Source organism: Protopterus annectens, chromosome 2.part1, assembly GCF_019279795.1.
Source record: "Protopterus annectens isolate FY-2018-M chromosome 2.part1, PAN1.0, whole genome shotgun sequence".
NCBI classification, from domain to species: domain Eukaryota; kingdom Metazoa; phylum Chordata; order Ceratodontiformes; family Protopteridae; genus Protopterus; species Protopterus annectens.
Genome location: NC_056729.1, coordinates 1,864,660,914 through 1,864,679,225, shown reverse-complemented (window position 1 = coordinate 1,864,679,225; position 18,312 = coordinate 1,864,660,914).

Below are 18,312 nucleotides of genomic sequence, written 5' to 3'. Positions count from 1 at the left end.
TCTTAACATCTTTTTTGACAATAACCTTCTTGATTTCAGCAGAGGTTGCAGGGGAACCCTTCCATTGAGACCTGGGTGATATCTGCCCTAAACTTAATAATCCAATGGATTTCTGGTCTCTGTATAATTGTTAATGTCCCTCTCCTGTATGTCCTTGAGATCTGTTCCAAGATCCTTGAACTTAAAATCCATGCTCTTGACCTTTGTCATTAGTGTGTTTGGATAGTGCATTATGTGTAGTACCTCTCCTTGTGTGGTATACATGCTCACGTAATCCTATCCCTCAGTGTGTCCTATTGGTCTTGCCTACAGTAGGCTGGACAGACTGTGCAGCAGGCCAGGTAAACTACATCTCTGGACACACAATTGCCCCTCGCCCTGATGTAGTAAATACCTAACCATATGGATATCGAAGACAGGGTCGGTTTCTATATATGGACAAAAATTGCATTTGTCGATGTGGTCATGTAGGGACCCAACAAAGCAGGTGGATCATTATGGACCCTTGCAGCAGAGCAAACTCTTTAAGTTCTTTTTATTCCGTAAACTAATCTAGGTCGAGTACCTGTAAGGCTCTTAATAGTTGGGTCAACTGATAAAACGTGCCAATGCTTAGAGAAAATATCTTTAAGTGTACCTACATCCCTGGTGTAAAAATGGGAAATGCAATTCCATTGTCCATATTTGAACCGCCTCTCTTTGGCTATCCAAGCCATCACTGGCCTCCTCACAGATTATTTCAACAGCACCATCTGAGAAATATGGTTTTGCTCTGTCTATCCTCAGATCTGCAATGCCCGCCATCCCTCTGAGATATCTAAGTGGTCATAGCCACGCTCCCTCAATTTGCTGCTAAGGTCTCCTAATTCACTTGCCAGATGACTGTCTAGGTGTATATCTAGACATCCGTATTGATTGTCCCTTCACCATGTTCTTGTATACATAGCCAGGATGCATGCTCGAACGATGCAGCAGTGTATTCCTATAGCAGGTCTTATGATAAACACCGTGTTGACTATCCCACAGGGTAATTTATCAACAAAGACATCTAAAAGGAATAGTGGTCTTGACCAATCCATAGTAAACTTCAGAAAGGTGACAGACATGTTGATTCGTGTAAAAGGACTCTAATTGTATTGTAGAGCCACTCCACCCAAGGAAGAGATCATCCACAAAACGCCTATAGAATGGTACTGACTCCTGAAACAAACTATTCTGAAACAAGAAGCTATGTTCCCACTCTGTTATCATTAGTTGGCGTAGCTATTGGCACAGGAAGTGCCCATAGCTAATGTTTCATCCTTCTGCAGAAAAATCTTGTCATGGAAACAAAAAAGATTGGATTCTAAAATAATAGCCAACAACATAAGAATCAAATCAACATCATACTTCAGAGGGAGGTCGGTTCTCCTCAGATATGCACCTACCATTGCTCTACCTTCCTCATTGGGTATAACTGTAAATAAGGACTGAACGTCCATGGTGACCCATATGAGGTCTTCAATTCCAGAACAAGTGTTGATATATTGGTAGAAATCCAACAAAAACTGTCTGGTATCCTTAAGAATGAACCTATTGGCATCAACCAATGGTCTGAGTTGTGCCTCAACAAAAAGTGACAGGGGTTCAGTTGACCACCCTCTCCCTGCAACTATGGGTCTAAGAGGTGGATGTAGTGAATCCTTATGGATCTTTGGGAGACCCTGAATGGTAGGTAATAGGGGATGAACCACATTGAAAAATTCATATAGAGAAGTATCAATAACACCATTGGAAACACAGAAAATAGTAAGTTTTTTACAATGGTTAGAAGATGTGAACTTTTGGAAAGAGGAAAGTATGTTATTTAAATAGGGAATTTAAGAATAGCGTGTAATTCCATTTACTTAAAAATCATTTTAATAACCAGATAAAACTATTATAGTCTGTTTATGACTGGTTGTTATATATTTATTATTTGCTAATAATACTTCCTGATGCATTTGTTTCCATTTTAAATCATAAGATGAATTTGTCCACAATACTACAACTTTTACAATTGTTGAAGTAGCATACAATTGAATATCAGGGAATACTATTCCACCATCATCCCAGCCTGCTCTGTGCCAATCAAAGGAAATCCTTGGCTTAGTAGGATGCCAAAAAATTCAAGTAGAATATTATTTATCTTGTTCATCATTTTTTTTGGTGGAGATATTACAAATAAGACTGTAAGATAAACAATGTTTTAGGGAGAATTACAGTCTTAGTAAGCATTAATTTACATGGTAATGAAGAATTTGTTCCAATTTGTCACTAAATTTAAAAGTGTTTCAACAACCTGTTGAAAGTTTGTTTGTATCATTGCTTTGCGATTAGGCATAATGGTTATACCAAGGTACCTCATTTGATTGCTATTCCAATTGAAGTTAGAATATTTTTGTATGATGTTTTAATTTTTTAATTAATTAATAATGTACTTATTTTATTATGATTAAATTTAACTTCAAGATTTATTCAAACTGACTCATAGAGCTAAGTATATGTTCTAATGAATTCTTTATATTTCCTATTGTTAGTAAAATATAATCAGCAAAGAGATGAATCTTTAGTTAAAAATCTTTATTGGATCTAATACTATTAGCAAAGGGTTTTATAGCTAATGCAAAAATTAAAGGTGATAATGGACACCATTGTTTTCTGCCGTTTTGTAATTTAAAGGAATTAGAAAGAAAATAATCTACTTTAACATAAGCACGTGAGTTATTGTATAACTTAGAAATTAATGCAATTAGCTCAGCTGAGGGATTAAGTGTTTTAAACAGGTATGACCAAACAACTGAGTCAAAGACCGTATGTAAATCGAGACCAATGGTAGAAAGTTCTTCTTTTATTTTTATTTGCATAGTTTATTAATGTATATATTCTTATTATCCTGTACTTGTCAATTTAAAATAAACCCAATTTGATTATTGTTAATTAGTTTAGGTATAAGTAGATTAATTCTGTTAGCTAAAATGGACATGAGCATCTTATAGTCCACATTTAAAAGTGAAATGGGTCTGTATAATGAGCACTTCATAAGATCCTTCTTTTGTTTTAAAATAAGTGATATAAGGGAATATTTCCATGATGGGGGAACTTCAGCAGTTGTTTTTATTTCTCTAGAGAACTTATCTAATATTTTAAGTGCATTATCCAGTAGTATTTTATATAATTCTGATATAAGGCCATCTAAGTCCGACACCTTACTATTTTTTAACTTTTTTGTTTAACTTTTATTTCTGTTGACATGAATGGTGCATCAGTTTTTTTATTTGTTCACTTGTTATTTTATTATTTATATTTTCACTTAGAAACATTTCAACTATCTAATTATCTAAGTTATTTGTATTATTATTTATATTTTTAAATAACATCCACCAGCACTGTTGTGAGGAAATGGAAGGCTTTTATTAAAATAACAAATGAATTAAAAATGGTAAGTGCTTTCACAACGTACTGTTGCTTCTTCAGACCATTTAAAAATACACATCAAAAACATAGTCTTAAATAGTTGAAACAATTAAAAACAAGCAATGATTATCAAAGAGCAATCAAAAAATGAACTGTGCATATCTAATGTTCATAATGCACTGTCTAACCAATGACATGTAAGCCTGGTGAAAATAACCTATCAGTGTTAGAGGAAGCCTATATTGTGACGGGGTACATCATTGCAATGTCTGAAGTTCATTGGGTGAAATCCAACCAATGTAATGCATCACAAGTACCAATCGTAAAGTAGAAACATTCTATAGTTAACTAACAGAAGTTCAAAGCATATAGTTAGCAAGGTGGTTTTGCACTATATCAACTGGTCATTGTTATGGACATCAGCTTTAATTTTTTGATTGTTCTTTGATAATCATTGGTTGTTTTTAATTGATTCAACTATTTAGGAATGTGTTTTTGATGTGTATTTTTAAATGGTCTGAAGAAGCAACAGTACATTGTGAAAGCACCATTTTTAATTCATTTATTTTAATAAACATCTTCTGTTTCCTCACAACAGTGGTGATGGATGTTATTTGAGTTTATACTGTTTGTTATACACCACTGGGTTGCTGCTGGAGTGTTTCTTCATTTTGGTTTTTGCTGATTATTTATATTTTCATAAAATATTTTAAAGCCCTCAAGAATACCTGTAATATCTGTTCTTCTTTCTTTTTATAATTTATATGTATTATACTTTCTTTGATATGATTTAGTTTATTCATTTTCTTTTATCCAATTCATCTGAATAATGCCTGAAGTTTAAGTTTTTCCAAGCTTATTGAAGCTTTATGATTTAGAATTTCAACATATTTTGTATTTAAGTTTTAAGTTCAGACTGATACTTCAGTGTGTCTGTTTTGGCCTGTAGTGTATTAAATTCTTTGTCCCATTCTCTTGTTTTACCAATATATCAGCTTGCAACTCTTCCATTTAAGTAAGCCATTAGTGAATCCCACAGGCCAATGTCAGATATTTCACCACTCATATTTATTTCTAGGAAATTTTTGATCTCTTTAACATACCAGCCCTTGAATCCTTTTATTTTAATAATGTACACTGGTAATCTCATAGGTTCCTAGGTTGGTACTAGGCTATCAGCCCTAGGGCCTGTACAATCCTAGCCATAACAATTCCCTGGCTATTTCTTCCCACACTATTTACTTCCTTGGACCCCTGTCTAGCAGGGCGACTGACGTGATCCTGGTGAATTTCCTTTCTCCCATCCAATCGTCAAGGTTCCTTTTGAAGAGGGCCAAAGAGGCATTCTGCTTGACATGTATGGGTAATCTATTCCAGAGTCTGGGGAGTCTCTGGGTCAGGAACCTATCCCTCCAGCATGTTTTGTTTATTGTGATGACAAGGTTTAGATCCCTGGAGTGTGTGGCTCTGAGGGATTGGGATTTCTTTAGGTGTAGCATGTCTAACAGCTCTGGGTTTGACATGGCCTTGTATGTTAAGCAAAGATTGCCTCTGAGTAGATGATATGCGACAGAGTATAGCTGGAGTTTTTTAAGGCAGTCAGCATAGGGCATCTGCTTTAGGCCTTTGATTCTTTTAGTGAGGTATTTCTGTGGCCTTTCCAGTTGTTGCAGATGTCTTGAAAGGTACATACCAAATGGGGCATTGTATTCTATAATGGGTCTAATGAAGGATGAGTACAGTGGGACAATGACCTGCTTTTTTCTGGATGAAAAGCCCTTAGTGATGAGGTGTGCCACATAGAAGGATTTCCTGACTGTTGTGGCGATGTGGTTATCGAAGGTGAGACCACTGTCCACCTGTGTCCCTAAGTCTCTTATCAAACTTTAGAGTTTAGTGTACTGCCACCTATATGGTAATTCACGGATACATGTTTTTTCCCAAAGGGGATAACTATACATTTCTTGGCATTGAGCTTGAGCCCATGGCTCTGGCACCAAGCATCTGTTTCTGTAAGGCCCTTTTGTAGGGTATCCACATCATTTGAGGATTCAATAATGGCTCCCGGTTTGCAGTCATCTGTAAACTTTGTTATCCAGAGTCCCTTAGTGTTGGCTTGTACTTCAGAGAAGTAGATGCCAAACAAGAGCGGTCCCAGGACTGAACCCTGAGGTACTCCACTTGTTACTTGTCTGGAGCTGGATTTGGAGTCTGCTACTTTTACAGTGTGGGTTCTATCAGTAAGCCAGTTAGCAACCCATTGGGTGACGTAGGGATTAATGCCCAGCTTAGTAAGTTTATCTATGATTCCAGAGTGGGGGATGGTGTCAGAGGCCTTGGCAAGGTCTAGATAGGCTGTGTGGACCACCTTACCCTTGTCTTTGGCTCTGGAGACTGATTCGAAGAAGTCAATCAAGTTCAGGAGACAAGATCGGCCCTTCACAAACCCAAACTGGGTGGGGTCCAGTGTTTGAAGGTTGCCAATGTCTTTGTTTATAAGTTCCATGATAATACGCTCCATGGCCTTGCAGATAAGGCTTGTCAGACTGATGGGACAGTAGTTTCCGGGATCCAAGGTGGATCCCCCCTTGTGGAGTGGGTTAACTGTAGCTATGCGCCACTCAGTGGGCATGAAACCTGAGGGGAGGCTATGATTAAACATGACACTTAGGTGAGGTGCCAGTTCATATTGTAGTTCATGTAGTACACAGCCCAGGATGTCATCTGGTCCCATGGATGCTGTATTCTTAGCTTTGGAGGGTGCATGTTTTACCTGTGTGGCCAAGTATTACCGGAATTTGGCAATCTTCTGGTATTGAGACAACCATTTAGGGGTGAGGGGGGTGAAGTTGGCACTGAATCGATCTGCAGGATATTGGCAATATCCTTGGGATCAGTATATTTAATGCCATTCTGTTTTAGCTCAGAGCAGATCTGAGCATTGCCATTTAGATTCTTGACATATTTATAGAATGCCTTGTTGTTGTCTTTGGAATCTTTGGCAATTTTATTTTCGTAACTAGCTTTGGAGGATTTATAATGATCTCAGTTTACTGAGGCTGGTAAGGAAGTTTTTTGCATCCTGATTTTCCTCTTTTCTGCAACAGTTTCTTCCTTTTGTTGTAAAGTTTGTTTATGGCAGGGGACCACCAGATTGGCTTTTTTTGGATGAGAGAATCTTGGTTCTATTTGGAATGGCACGATTTATGCATGAGTGGATGTGCTCGTACAGTACCTTAGTGTAGGATTCAGCAGTTGAACTTTCAGCTCCCGTCTGCATGGGTGTCATGAAGTTTGTCACTCTGACTCTGAGTAGCATGGAAGTTGGCTTTGGAGAAGTTTTTTATGGAGGTTTCCTTACTGGGGGGTGGGGGTGGGATGTGGATGTTAAGGGTGATTAGCTTATGGTCAGACGTGACCAACAAGGGGGTGACCATAGGTGTGGAGCATCGATTTCCCATGTTGGTAATGACCAGGTCTAGGATATTGGAGCCCCTGGTAGGACTATGGATTAGTTGATCCAGGGCATTGGAATTTATGAATTCCAAGAACAATTGGGCAAAGGTGTTGGTACATGAGTAGCTTTCCCAGTTAATGGCAGGGTAGATAAAATCACCCAGTATTAGGGTGTTTGGTTCTATCTTAATATTTTCCAGTATGTGTAGAAAGGTGTAGTGAGAATCTTGGGGTATGGTGGGGGATCTGTAGCAAGCTACAATTTGGATTGCCATCTTACCTAGTGTTAGTTGCACCTGGAGAATTTCAGATGCATTCTGTTGGGCAACTAGCCTGGTGGTGTTAATATCCTTGGTGAATACTGACACTCCTCCACCTTTAGTGTTTCAGTCCTGCTTCGGTGGCCGAAAAGTGTGGTAAGAGTTGTAGCCTGATATTGCAGGGATGCTGTCTGGAGCCTTGAACCAGGTCTCAGTTACTGCACAGATATCGATGTTCTCCATTTTTAGGAGTGCCTCAAGAGAGTGCATTTTGAGGTTTAGACTTCTGGCATTGAGTAGCATTGCCTTCAGATTTTGCATGGTTGTACCTGTTACGGTGGTGGTTTTGTCCTTTAAACTTTGCCTAAAAAAGGCACTATAGGGGTGGCAAGAGCCTTAGCCAGTAACCTGAATCCCAGAGGTGACAGGTGCAGACCATCTCTGGCAAAGCATCGTGGTCTGTCAATCGTCGTCCCAGGCAGACAGATACTGGATCCCCTTTGAATGACACCAGAAGCTTAGCCAATTGTTGAAGTCAATCATTTTGTCCTTATATTGTGGTATCATTCTGGGCGAAGGCAGGATGCTACTTAGGGCTAGGGTCATACCTGCCTGGGCCACATGATCCGAGAGCTCTTCCATGTCTCTTTTCATGTAGTCCAGGGAGGTACGTCTCAGGTCATTCACTCCAACATGGACAATGACAGTCATATTTGTACTTGTTGTGGAGTGACTTGAATGCATGCGTTATGTGGCGGATCCTGGCACCCAGCAGGCAGCTGACTGTAATTTTCTCCTTGTTCAACCTGGTGAGAGGGACATCAGTGTGTTGGACTATAGAGTCACCTATGATTAAAGTGTTAGGTACATTGTCTTGCCTTAGGGGTTGTTGCTGGGTGGCACACAGGTGTTGTGAACTATGTGACACTTTGGTTGCGATTGGTGTTTGTTTCTGTTTCAGCTTCGGAGGTCCTTGTTGCTTGGGCAGGTTACAGTTAAGGGCCTCCGGATATGTGGATTTAGTGTTGCTATGTGTTGGTGTTGGTGGTGTGAGTTTAGAAGGGCTATGTGTTGCTTGAGGTGTAGTGTGGGTGTTAACCTTCTCCTCTTGACTGTCTAGCACAATCTTGGGTGGAGAGAGCTTTGCTTCCATTTTGGCTATGTAAGTGCATCTCTCACAGGTTGTCGTGTTGGGTGGTAGGAGGAGAGGGTTGTCTGTATACATGAGGCAATTGCTGCATTGTCCCAGTATGCTCAGATTCCCCAGGTGGACAGGAGAAATCACCGGAAGCTGACCCTTGGACATGCCTGGTTTGATGCTTTTTCTTTCTTTTTTTTTTTTTTTTGTAAAGTACAGGAGCTGTTTTCCCTTACCTTAGCAAGGTACTTTGCAATTATAGGCTGTTTAGTGCCTACTATTAATTTCTCCTTATTAACAAGAAGAGTTGAGTGCTTGTATCAGTTTAAGGCTTCCTAGTGCTTTCCAGCAGGTATTAGAGAAAGTGCTAGTCAAGGGGATGCTTAAAAGTAAGATAAATACATCCTGTGATGTATTAAACTGTCAGTTTTTTAAATAATATTAAAGATTATAGCATTATGGTTTGATAATGGACATGAAACTATTAAAACTTCTCTGATATATGATAAATTGTTTGAGACAAAAATGTTATCAATATTTGTTTGTGTTCCATAGTTATATAAATAATGGGTAAATTGAAGTGAGTTTGTTTTCCTCAGCTCATACATATCCTTTAAATTCATTAGATTTACAAACTGTGTTAAGTATTTTTACTTAAGATGTGATTCTAGCCTACCTGCAGTGGAATCTTTGTCCAATAAAATACAATAAAAATCACCATCCATTATGACTTCACTTTCATGTAATAGGCTATAATGTCCAAGTAATTTTTTGCATCTTTAGTTCCAACCCCTGGAAGCCAATAAGAGTTCACCAATGTATATAGTGTTCTGTTCCACTCAGTTATAACAATACTTATCATGCCATTTTTATCAACATAGGTACATTTTACTTTAGGCATTACCGGTGAGTTCTTCCATAAAATGAAGGTGCCTCTTCTTCTGTCTTGAAAGCCAGGACCTGCTAAAACCAAATAATTCTTTAATGAAAGTTTATGTCTTTATTAAGTAAATGTGTTTCCTGTAGATATATTATTTGAGCTTTATGTAATTTCAAGTATTTGAACAGATTCCCCTACTATACTGGATTATTCAATCCAATAATATTTAATATTAAGAGATATGCATTTATAATTAGATATTTATATAATAGAAAAAAAACACAGGTATAATGAAATCACAGTTATGTACATAACTTATTATATGCTTTATGTATAACAATATGAAATCTTCAGCTATGGCTAAAATTTTTGAAACATAAAAAATAGCTAATGATATAACTCTAAAACTGTCTACCATGGAATAATCTATTCCTAGTTTTTGGAAAAAGACGAACAAACTAGATGTCAAACTCTCCATTAGACTAACAATGCTTAGCTCATGCTTCTGATTCATATTAATGTTTCATATTTTTAGTATGCATCATCTTAAAAAAGCCCATAATTGAGTTATTGTGAATAAGAAAAGTTAAACAGGTGTTCAGAATCTTTATTATAAGTTGACCAAATTTAATATTTCTACAATCATATTTCCTTGTACCTCACATTATCTCCATTGTCTAGTATAGGGGAAATGTCAGTTGTTATTTTCATATTTTTTTAATTTATAGATGATTTTATATTTTTTTCTATTGAATGCAAAGTTTCTGTTTTTTTAATGTTAATACTGTATGTGTACCTCAAACTTTAGATGTTCATCTATTATTACTCCCGGTAGTTTAGTGTAAGGAACAACTTCAATTATTGTATTATTTTGTGATTGTATAGTGAAGTAGGCTTTGTTTGAAAGAATTGTTTTAGGGATAAAGAGGAGCAGCTTGATTTCTTGTGGGTAAAGTATCAGTTGGTTGTTCCTAAGCCAGGTCTCAATGGAGGTAAAGGCATCTTGAGTGATCTGTTGTTATCTGAGAAACAACTAATGGTTGAGTCATCCACATATCGTATGAGAGATCCCTGCAGGAGGAACTTTGAAGTTTACTAATAAAGACATTAAATAGGAAAAGGCCAAGTATAGAGCCTGGGGGAAACCAGTACTGTTGTGTAGATAAGGGGAGAAACAGTCCTGCCATTTGAGTGTCTGTTTTCTATTTGTTAAGTAGCTATAGAACCATTTAAGATAGAGGGAGGAGAGGCCAATATTAGAAACCTGAATTAGAAGTAAGGGATAAGAGACTATATCAAAGGCCTTTAATAAGTCAAGAAATAGAGAAGAAACAATTTTATCAGAGTCTCTTCTTTTATTAACATAATACATAAAGGATATCAAGGCAGCTGTAGTACTATGAGCTGGTCTAAAACCATGATGTGTTGATGTTAGAAGTTGGTTGATAAGACACAATTTCTATTTTTTTTTATGAACACATTTTTCTAGAAGCTTAGAGATAGGGGATGGTGATAGGAGGGCAGTTGTAAATATCTGTAGAGTTGTCTACTTTATGGAGCAAGTAGAATAAATGACTTTTACAGAGTTTTGGGACATAGGGTTCAAGGATGGACCTGTTAATGAGTATACTAATAGGGTAAGCAATGGCTTCAGCTTTAAATATTCTGTGAGCAGGCTGTCAGTAGAGGCGGAGAGTGGTTTGAGTTTGAGAAGTGGCCTTTTTATGGTATCAGTTCAGACAGGTTTAAGACTGAAGGTAAAAGAGGAAAGGGTAGCTGCATGAGGTAAACTATAGGAGGGTAAAGTGGAAGGACAGTGAATGGGAGAGGAATAGCCTAAAGGTATATTAAATTTAGGGATATATGAGAGTGCAGGAAGAGAACAGGAGGGCTGGGAAATGCTTGCAGTGAGGTTAGATATACTTTCAATGAAGTGAGAGTTGAAAGACTGGCAATTTGTGTGAGACCCTTATCAGGATATGGACAAGGATTAATTTTAGTTTCAGGACTGAGGAGTGAAGTAAAAGATTACCATAATTTCCTCAGATTCTACTTAGAATTTGTTTGTAGTTTTAGATGGCATTCTTTTTTTTTATCTTTGGTTACTTGCTTTTTAACCTGGTTATGGAGCTGCTTAAGTTTCAATAGGTCTGAAGGGGTTTTATTTTTTAGCCATTGTTTCCAAGCTTTGTCCCTAGTTGACATTAGCTAGTTCTTTTGTTGGTCTAGTTAGCTGTGGGATGTGGATGGTTTTGATTCTTTTTAATTGAAGAGGTGTGAAGACGTTTAGAGTATCTAGAAATGTTGTGTTGAAATAATTAACAGCTTCATCTAGAGATAGTATTTTTAGGATACTCCAGTTTATATGTTCTTTAGTAAATTGATAAATGCCTGTTGATGAAAGTTAAACAGATTTTGGATAATTTTATAATGATGTTTCTTTTGTAAGGGATGAACTTTTCTATGATCATAAGCAGGGAGATGGTCAGTAAGTGTATTAGGGAGAGTGCGAGCTGTGGAGATCTTGCTTGGGTCAGTGACTGGGATCCACTGTAGGATGGAGCCCTGCTTATTACTTTTGTTAAATCTAGTCAGAGTGGTGATAAGCTGGGTGAATTTGCACAGGTTAATGCTTGAGGGTGTGAATTTGGAGATAATGTTTAACCAGTTAATATTCATATGACCCAGAATGCTAGTTTTATTTTTGATAGTATTAAAGATCCAGGAGAGGATATCTTCCAGAACAGGTATGTTATAGCCAGTGGGGTATGTATGAAACTGTGATACATATTCCTTTTTTTTCCATTTATTTTTAAAAAAGAAATGAGAATTTCAGCATTAGATAACTAAGGGATAGGATTAGAGTAGAGGGTTATATTGTAAGTGCTAGAAAAAAGGGAGTGCAATGCTACCAGCTTTTCTTTTGTGAAGTCTATTTGATCTTATAATGTTATAGCCAGGAGGGAAAAATTCAGAGTATTTTATGTTTGGTTTGAGCCAGGTTTTGGTAGCAGCAATAATATCAAAGTGGACTGTGAGATATCAAGGCATACAAGTCAGTGATTTTATTATGAAAACTGGAAATTTAGCATAACAAGATTTAGGGTATTGGAAGAGCTAGAAGGGTTAGGTAGAGATGAAGGGTTATGAGAGAAAGTAGGGCCTGGATTAGGGTGGATATCACAGCACTGAGGTATGTTTGAAACTCTAAGATAGTATAGAGTCGAGGTTCTATCACTCTTTGGTCCATTAAGTCATAGGTGACTCTATAGTCAGGAACACTGATGTCCCACTCACCAGGCTGAACAAGGAGAAAATTACAGTCAGCTGCCTGTCGGGTGCCAGGATCCACCACATAACACATACACTCAAGTCACTCCACAAGTACAAATATGACTCTGTCATTGTCCATGTTGGAGCGAATGACTTGAGACGTACCTCCCTGGACTACATGAAGAGAGACATGGAAGAGCTCTCAGATCGTGTGGTCCAGGCAGGTATGACCCTAGCCCTGAGTAGCATCCTGCCCTCAACCAGAATGATACCACAATATAAGGACAAAATTATTGACTTCAACAATCGACAGACCACAATGCTTTGCCAGAGATGGTCTGCATCAGTCACCCCTGGGATTCAGGTTACTGGCTAAGGCTCTTGCCACCCCTATAGTGCCTTTTTAGACAAAGTTCAAAGGACAAAACCACCACCGTAACAGGTACAAGTATGCAAAATCTGAAGGTAATGATACTCAATGCTAGAAGTCTAAATCTCAAAATGCACTCTCTCGAGGCACTCCTAAAAATGGAGAACATCGATATCTGTGCAGTAACTGAGACCTGGTTCTAGGCTCCAGAGAGCACCCCTGCAATATCAGGCTACAGCTCTTACCACACTTTTCAGCCACCAAACCAGGATCGAAACACTAAATATGGAGGAGTGTCCAAATTCACCAAGGATATTCACACCACCAGGCTAGTTGCCCAACACAATGCGTCTGAAATTCTCCAGGTACAACTAACACTAGGTAAGACTGCAATCCAAATTGTAGCTTGCTACAGATCCCCCACCATGCCCCAAGATTCTCACTACACCTTTCTAAACATACTGGAAAATATTAAGATACAACCAAACACCCTAATACTGGGTGATTTCAACAACCCTGCCATTAACTGGGAAAACTACTCATGTACAACGGTTCTTGGAATTCATGAATTCCAATGCCCTGGATCAACTAATCCATTGTCCCACCAGGGGCTCCAATATCCTAGACCTGGTCATTACCAACATGGAAAATCGATGCTCCACACCTATGGTCTCCCCCTCGTTGGTCAGGTCAGACCATAAGCTAATCACCCTTAACATCCACATCCCACCCCCACCCCCCAGTAAGGAAACCTCCATAAAAAACTTCTCCAAAGCCAACTTCATGCTACTCAAGTCAGAAGTGACAAACTTCATGACACCCATGCAGATGAGAACTGAAAGTTCAACTGCTGAGTCCTACACTAAGGCACTGTATGAGCACATCCACTCATGCATGAATTGTGCCATTTCAAATAGAACCAAGATGCTCTCCTCCAAAAAAATGAAGCCAATCTGGTGGTCCCCTGCCATAAAAAAACTTTACAACAAAAGGAAGAAACTGTTGCAGAAAAGAGGAAAATCCCAGGAAGCAAAAAACATCCTTACCAGCCTCAGTAAGAAGCTGAGATCCCTCATAAAATCCTCCAAAGCTAGTTATGAAAATAAAATTGCCAAAGATTCCAAAGACAACCACAAGGCATTCTATAACTATGTCAAGAATCTAAATGGCAATGCTCAGATCTGCTCTCAGCTACAACAGAATGGCATTAAATATACTGATCCCAAGGTATTGCCAGTATCCTGGCAGATCGATTCAGTGCCAACTTCACCCCCCTCTCACCCCCTAAATGGCCCAGCTCAATACTGAAAGATTGCCAAATTCTGGTAATAATGGCCACACAGGTAAAAAACGCACTCTCCAAAGCTACGAATACAGCATTCACGGGACCAGATGACATCCCGGGCTGTGTACTACATGAACTATAAAATGGACTGGCACCTCACCTAAGTGTCATGTTTAATCATAGCCTCACATCAGGCTTCCTGCCCATTGAGTGGTGCACAGCTACAGTTATCCTACTCAACAAGGAGGGATCCACCTTGGATCCCGGGAACTACCGCCCAATCAGTCTGAAGAGCCTAATCTGCAAGGCCGTGGAACGTATTGTCATGGATCTTACAAACAAAGACATTGGCAACCTTCAAACACTGGACCCCACCCAGTTTGGGTTCATGAAGTGACAATCTTGTCTCCTGAACCTGATTGACTTCTTTGAATCAGTCTCGAGAGCCATGGACAAGGGTAAGGCAGTCCACGCAGCCTATCTGGACCTCAACAAGGCCTTTGACACCATCCCCCACTCTGGAATCATAGATAAACTTACTAAGCTGGGCATTAATCCCTACATCACCCAATGGGTTGCCAAATGGCTTACTGACAGAACCCACACTGTAAAAGTAGCTGACTCCAAATCCAGCTCTAGACAAGTGACAAGTGGAGTACCTCAGGGCTCAGTCCTGGGACCACTCTTGTTTGGCATCTACTTCTCTGAAGTACAAGCCAATACTAAGGGACTCTGGCTAACAAAGTTTGCAGATGACTGCAAACTGGGAGCCATTATTGAATCTCCAAATGATGTGGATACTCTACAAAAGGGCCTTACAGAAACAGATGCTTGGTGCCAGAGCCATGGACTCAAGCTCAATGCCAAGAAACGTATAGTTATCCCCTTTGAGAAAAATATGTACCCATGAATTACCACATAGTTGGCAGTACACTAAACACTGAAAGCATGATAAGAGACTTAGGGACACAGGTGGACAGTGGTCTCACCTTCGATAACCACATCACCACAACAGTGAGGAAATCCTTCTATGTGGCACACCTCATCACTAAGGGCTTTTCATCCAGAAAAAAAAGAGGTCATTATCCCACTGTGCTCATCCCTCACTAGACCCATTATAGAATACAATGCCCCATTTGGTATGTATCTCTCAAGACACCTGCAACAACTGGAAAGGCCACTGAAATACCTCACTAAAGGAATCAAAGGCCTAAAGCAGATGCCCTATGCTGACCACCTTAAAAAACTTCAGCTATACTCTGTTGCATATCATCTACTCAGAGGCGATCTCTGCTTAACATACAAGGCCATGTCAAACCCAGAGCTGTTGGACATGCTACACTTAAAAGAAACTCTAATCCCTCAGAACCACATACTCCAGGGATCTAAACCTTGTCATCACAATAAACAAAACATGCTGTAGGGATAGGTTCCTGACCCAGAGACTCCACAGACTCTGGAATAGACTGCCCCCATACATGTCAAGCAAAATGCCTCTTTGACTCTCTTCAAAAGAAACCTTGACGATTGGACGGGAGAAAGAAAATTCACCCCGGGGATCATGTCAGTCGCTCTGCTAGACAGGAGTCCAGGAAGTAAATAGTGTGGGAAGAAATAGCCAGGGAATTGTTATGACTAGGCTTGTACTGGCCTTAGGGCTGATAGCCTTGTACCAACCCTTGAACCTATGAACCTATTAAGATGGTACTGAAACTGAAAGATAATACATTTTGGTTGAAGTATTTTTCAATTTAGGGAAGAGTAGTAGGTTTCTTTGAAATAAGCTGGAAGATATATTATTGTTAGGGGCCCCCTTCAAAACATCTAAAACCCATAACATCTAATTTCATAACATCGAGATCAGAACATCTAAAACCGTTAACATCTAAAACTCATAACATTGAATTTCATAACATCTAAAATGTATTATATGTATCTTTATGGTAATTGTGATACAGTGGGGTTAGGAAATTAACTTTTCCCTGCTGTAGTACGATCTCGGAGTTGGTATATTTAATTTATGGGAGGGTGCAGAGGGGATTTTCCCCTGCAGAAATGTAGTAAAAAGTGTGTTTGGTAGTTTGGTGTTGTTACATGTGCAGGGGGGTTTATTTTTATGTGATTTGTAGTCTTCAGTGTTCTGATGCACATTTCTGATGTTATGAAATTCGATGTTATGGGTTTTAGATGTTTTGGGTTTTAGATGTTCTGGTCTCAGTGTTATGAAATTAGATGTTATGGGTTTTAGATGTTTTGAAGTAGAACCATTGTTAGATGGGTTAAATTGGAAAATTGTGACAAAAGTTAGCCAAGAGAACAAGGAGACAGGGTTAAGGGCTGTGCAAATTGTTAAGAGAAAGAAAAATAGGGTGAAAAGGAAAAGAAACAATATATTTATACATATGACAGACATTGGGAAAAGGGAGTGTAAAGGGACAGGAAAGAGATGATAAGATTAAGGATAGTGAGATTAGGATGAGAGAGAGGTAGGAGAAAAGGGAGGACAAATTAAAGACAACTGGTGTATGTAGGAGATACATAAAATACAGCTGGAGAGTCGGGAGTGACTAGAGAGAATAGAAGAAGAGAAAGGGATTAAAAGCAAGTGGTGTACAGAGAGGATAACTTAAAAACAACTAGAGTATTGGAATTGAAAAAGTGGCATATGACTTGGTTCAAATTAGATGGGTGAGGTTATACAGTGAAGCAATGACCAAGGTTATGTGAATGGATAATTAGGAATAATGGTCAGAGTGGAAGTATTTAAATTTAGGGATAGAGGGGGTGACTGGGAACTGGGGGTAGGGTAGGGGAGCAGAATGAGCCCAGGTGCAATGAGTGTGAACAGAGTGGGTTGCACCAGGCCTGTGAGACTTGCGATTGGAGAAAAAAAAACTATCAATAAGGTAGTTCATTCACCATACTTTTATTTGGTAAATATATCCAAAATTCTTAGGATAGTATTTTGTTAATGTATTACTGTGTGAAGAGCAAATTTAGGGAAGAAAAAAATAAAGCCCAACATGGGAGGTAAAGGTTTATGCGTAGACATTAAATCAGCTCTATCTTAGAATAGTTCTGATACTAGATTATAAAGGAGTGTAGTAGATGGTTCATTGCTTAGTATTTGTAATGGATAGTGAAGTTCAGACTTCTATGTGAGATTTAATTTATTGTCTGGTACACTGCTTATCTGAAAAAACTGAAATGTAGAAAAAGTTTATACAATTAAAGGGATTAAGACTAAAGAAATTAGGAACTAAGTTACTATAGTAGCAGTGAAAGAGTTAAGTATGCAACATCCAAAGAACTCAGAACTCAGGTAAGTCATCCCTAACAATTCATAGTCGGAGAAACAACTGCCATTAACATTGAAGTATAATAAGTAATTCCATCAATGAATTAATACAGGAAAAAAAAAATAAAATTTAGCTGAGTATAGAGGGAACATACAAGACTGCTCTTGTCTAATTCATCCTTAAAGGGAGAGTGTCAAGATTCCCTGCAGCTTTCATTGTTTTGATTAAGCTGGTGTGTCAGGTGATCCTATTGTTTACATTCAGACATCTTTTAGTGTGAGGACTCAGATTTCAGTATCTTGGGCGAATGGTAATTTAACACTTCAGGAAATGTTAACAGTTTCCTCTCTGTACTCATTTACAGACCCACAGTGATAGTAAAACCTTATCACTTCACTTTGAAATTTTTTTGCATCTTTGACTTTGGAGCCAGTAAACAGAAATGTGATTTTTTTTTTTAAATATTTTCTGCAACACAATTGTTCATCTAATGTAAAAAGGTGTGATGGATTTTACTGCATGTCCCCAGTTTACTGCTGTGGTTGGTCCTACTGCTGTTTGTTATAGGAGAAAAGTTCACCACAATTATGTCCTTAGATGAGCAGTACAGGATGCATTACTGCTGGTGGAGGAGGACTAATTAGAATGTGACAGAAAAAAAGGTGCACTATTACATTATAAGCACTCAACTACTAAGTCATCTTTCAGTAGTAGGCATGTTGTTCCACATTGCTAAAGATTTATCCCTGGTACTGATCTACAAACAGTGCTTCAAGGAGGTCGTCTGTAAAACATTTCAACATGGGTACGACCCAGAAAGAATTTCAGTGAGCTTATTCAAGAATATTTTAGGAGAATTTAGTTCACAACTGTAAAATCTGAACTCTCCTAAATATGTTTTAACATTTTTTTTCAT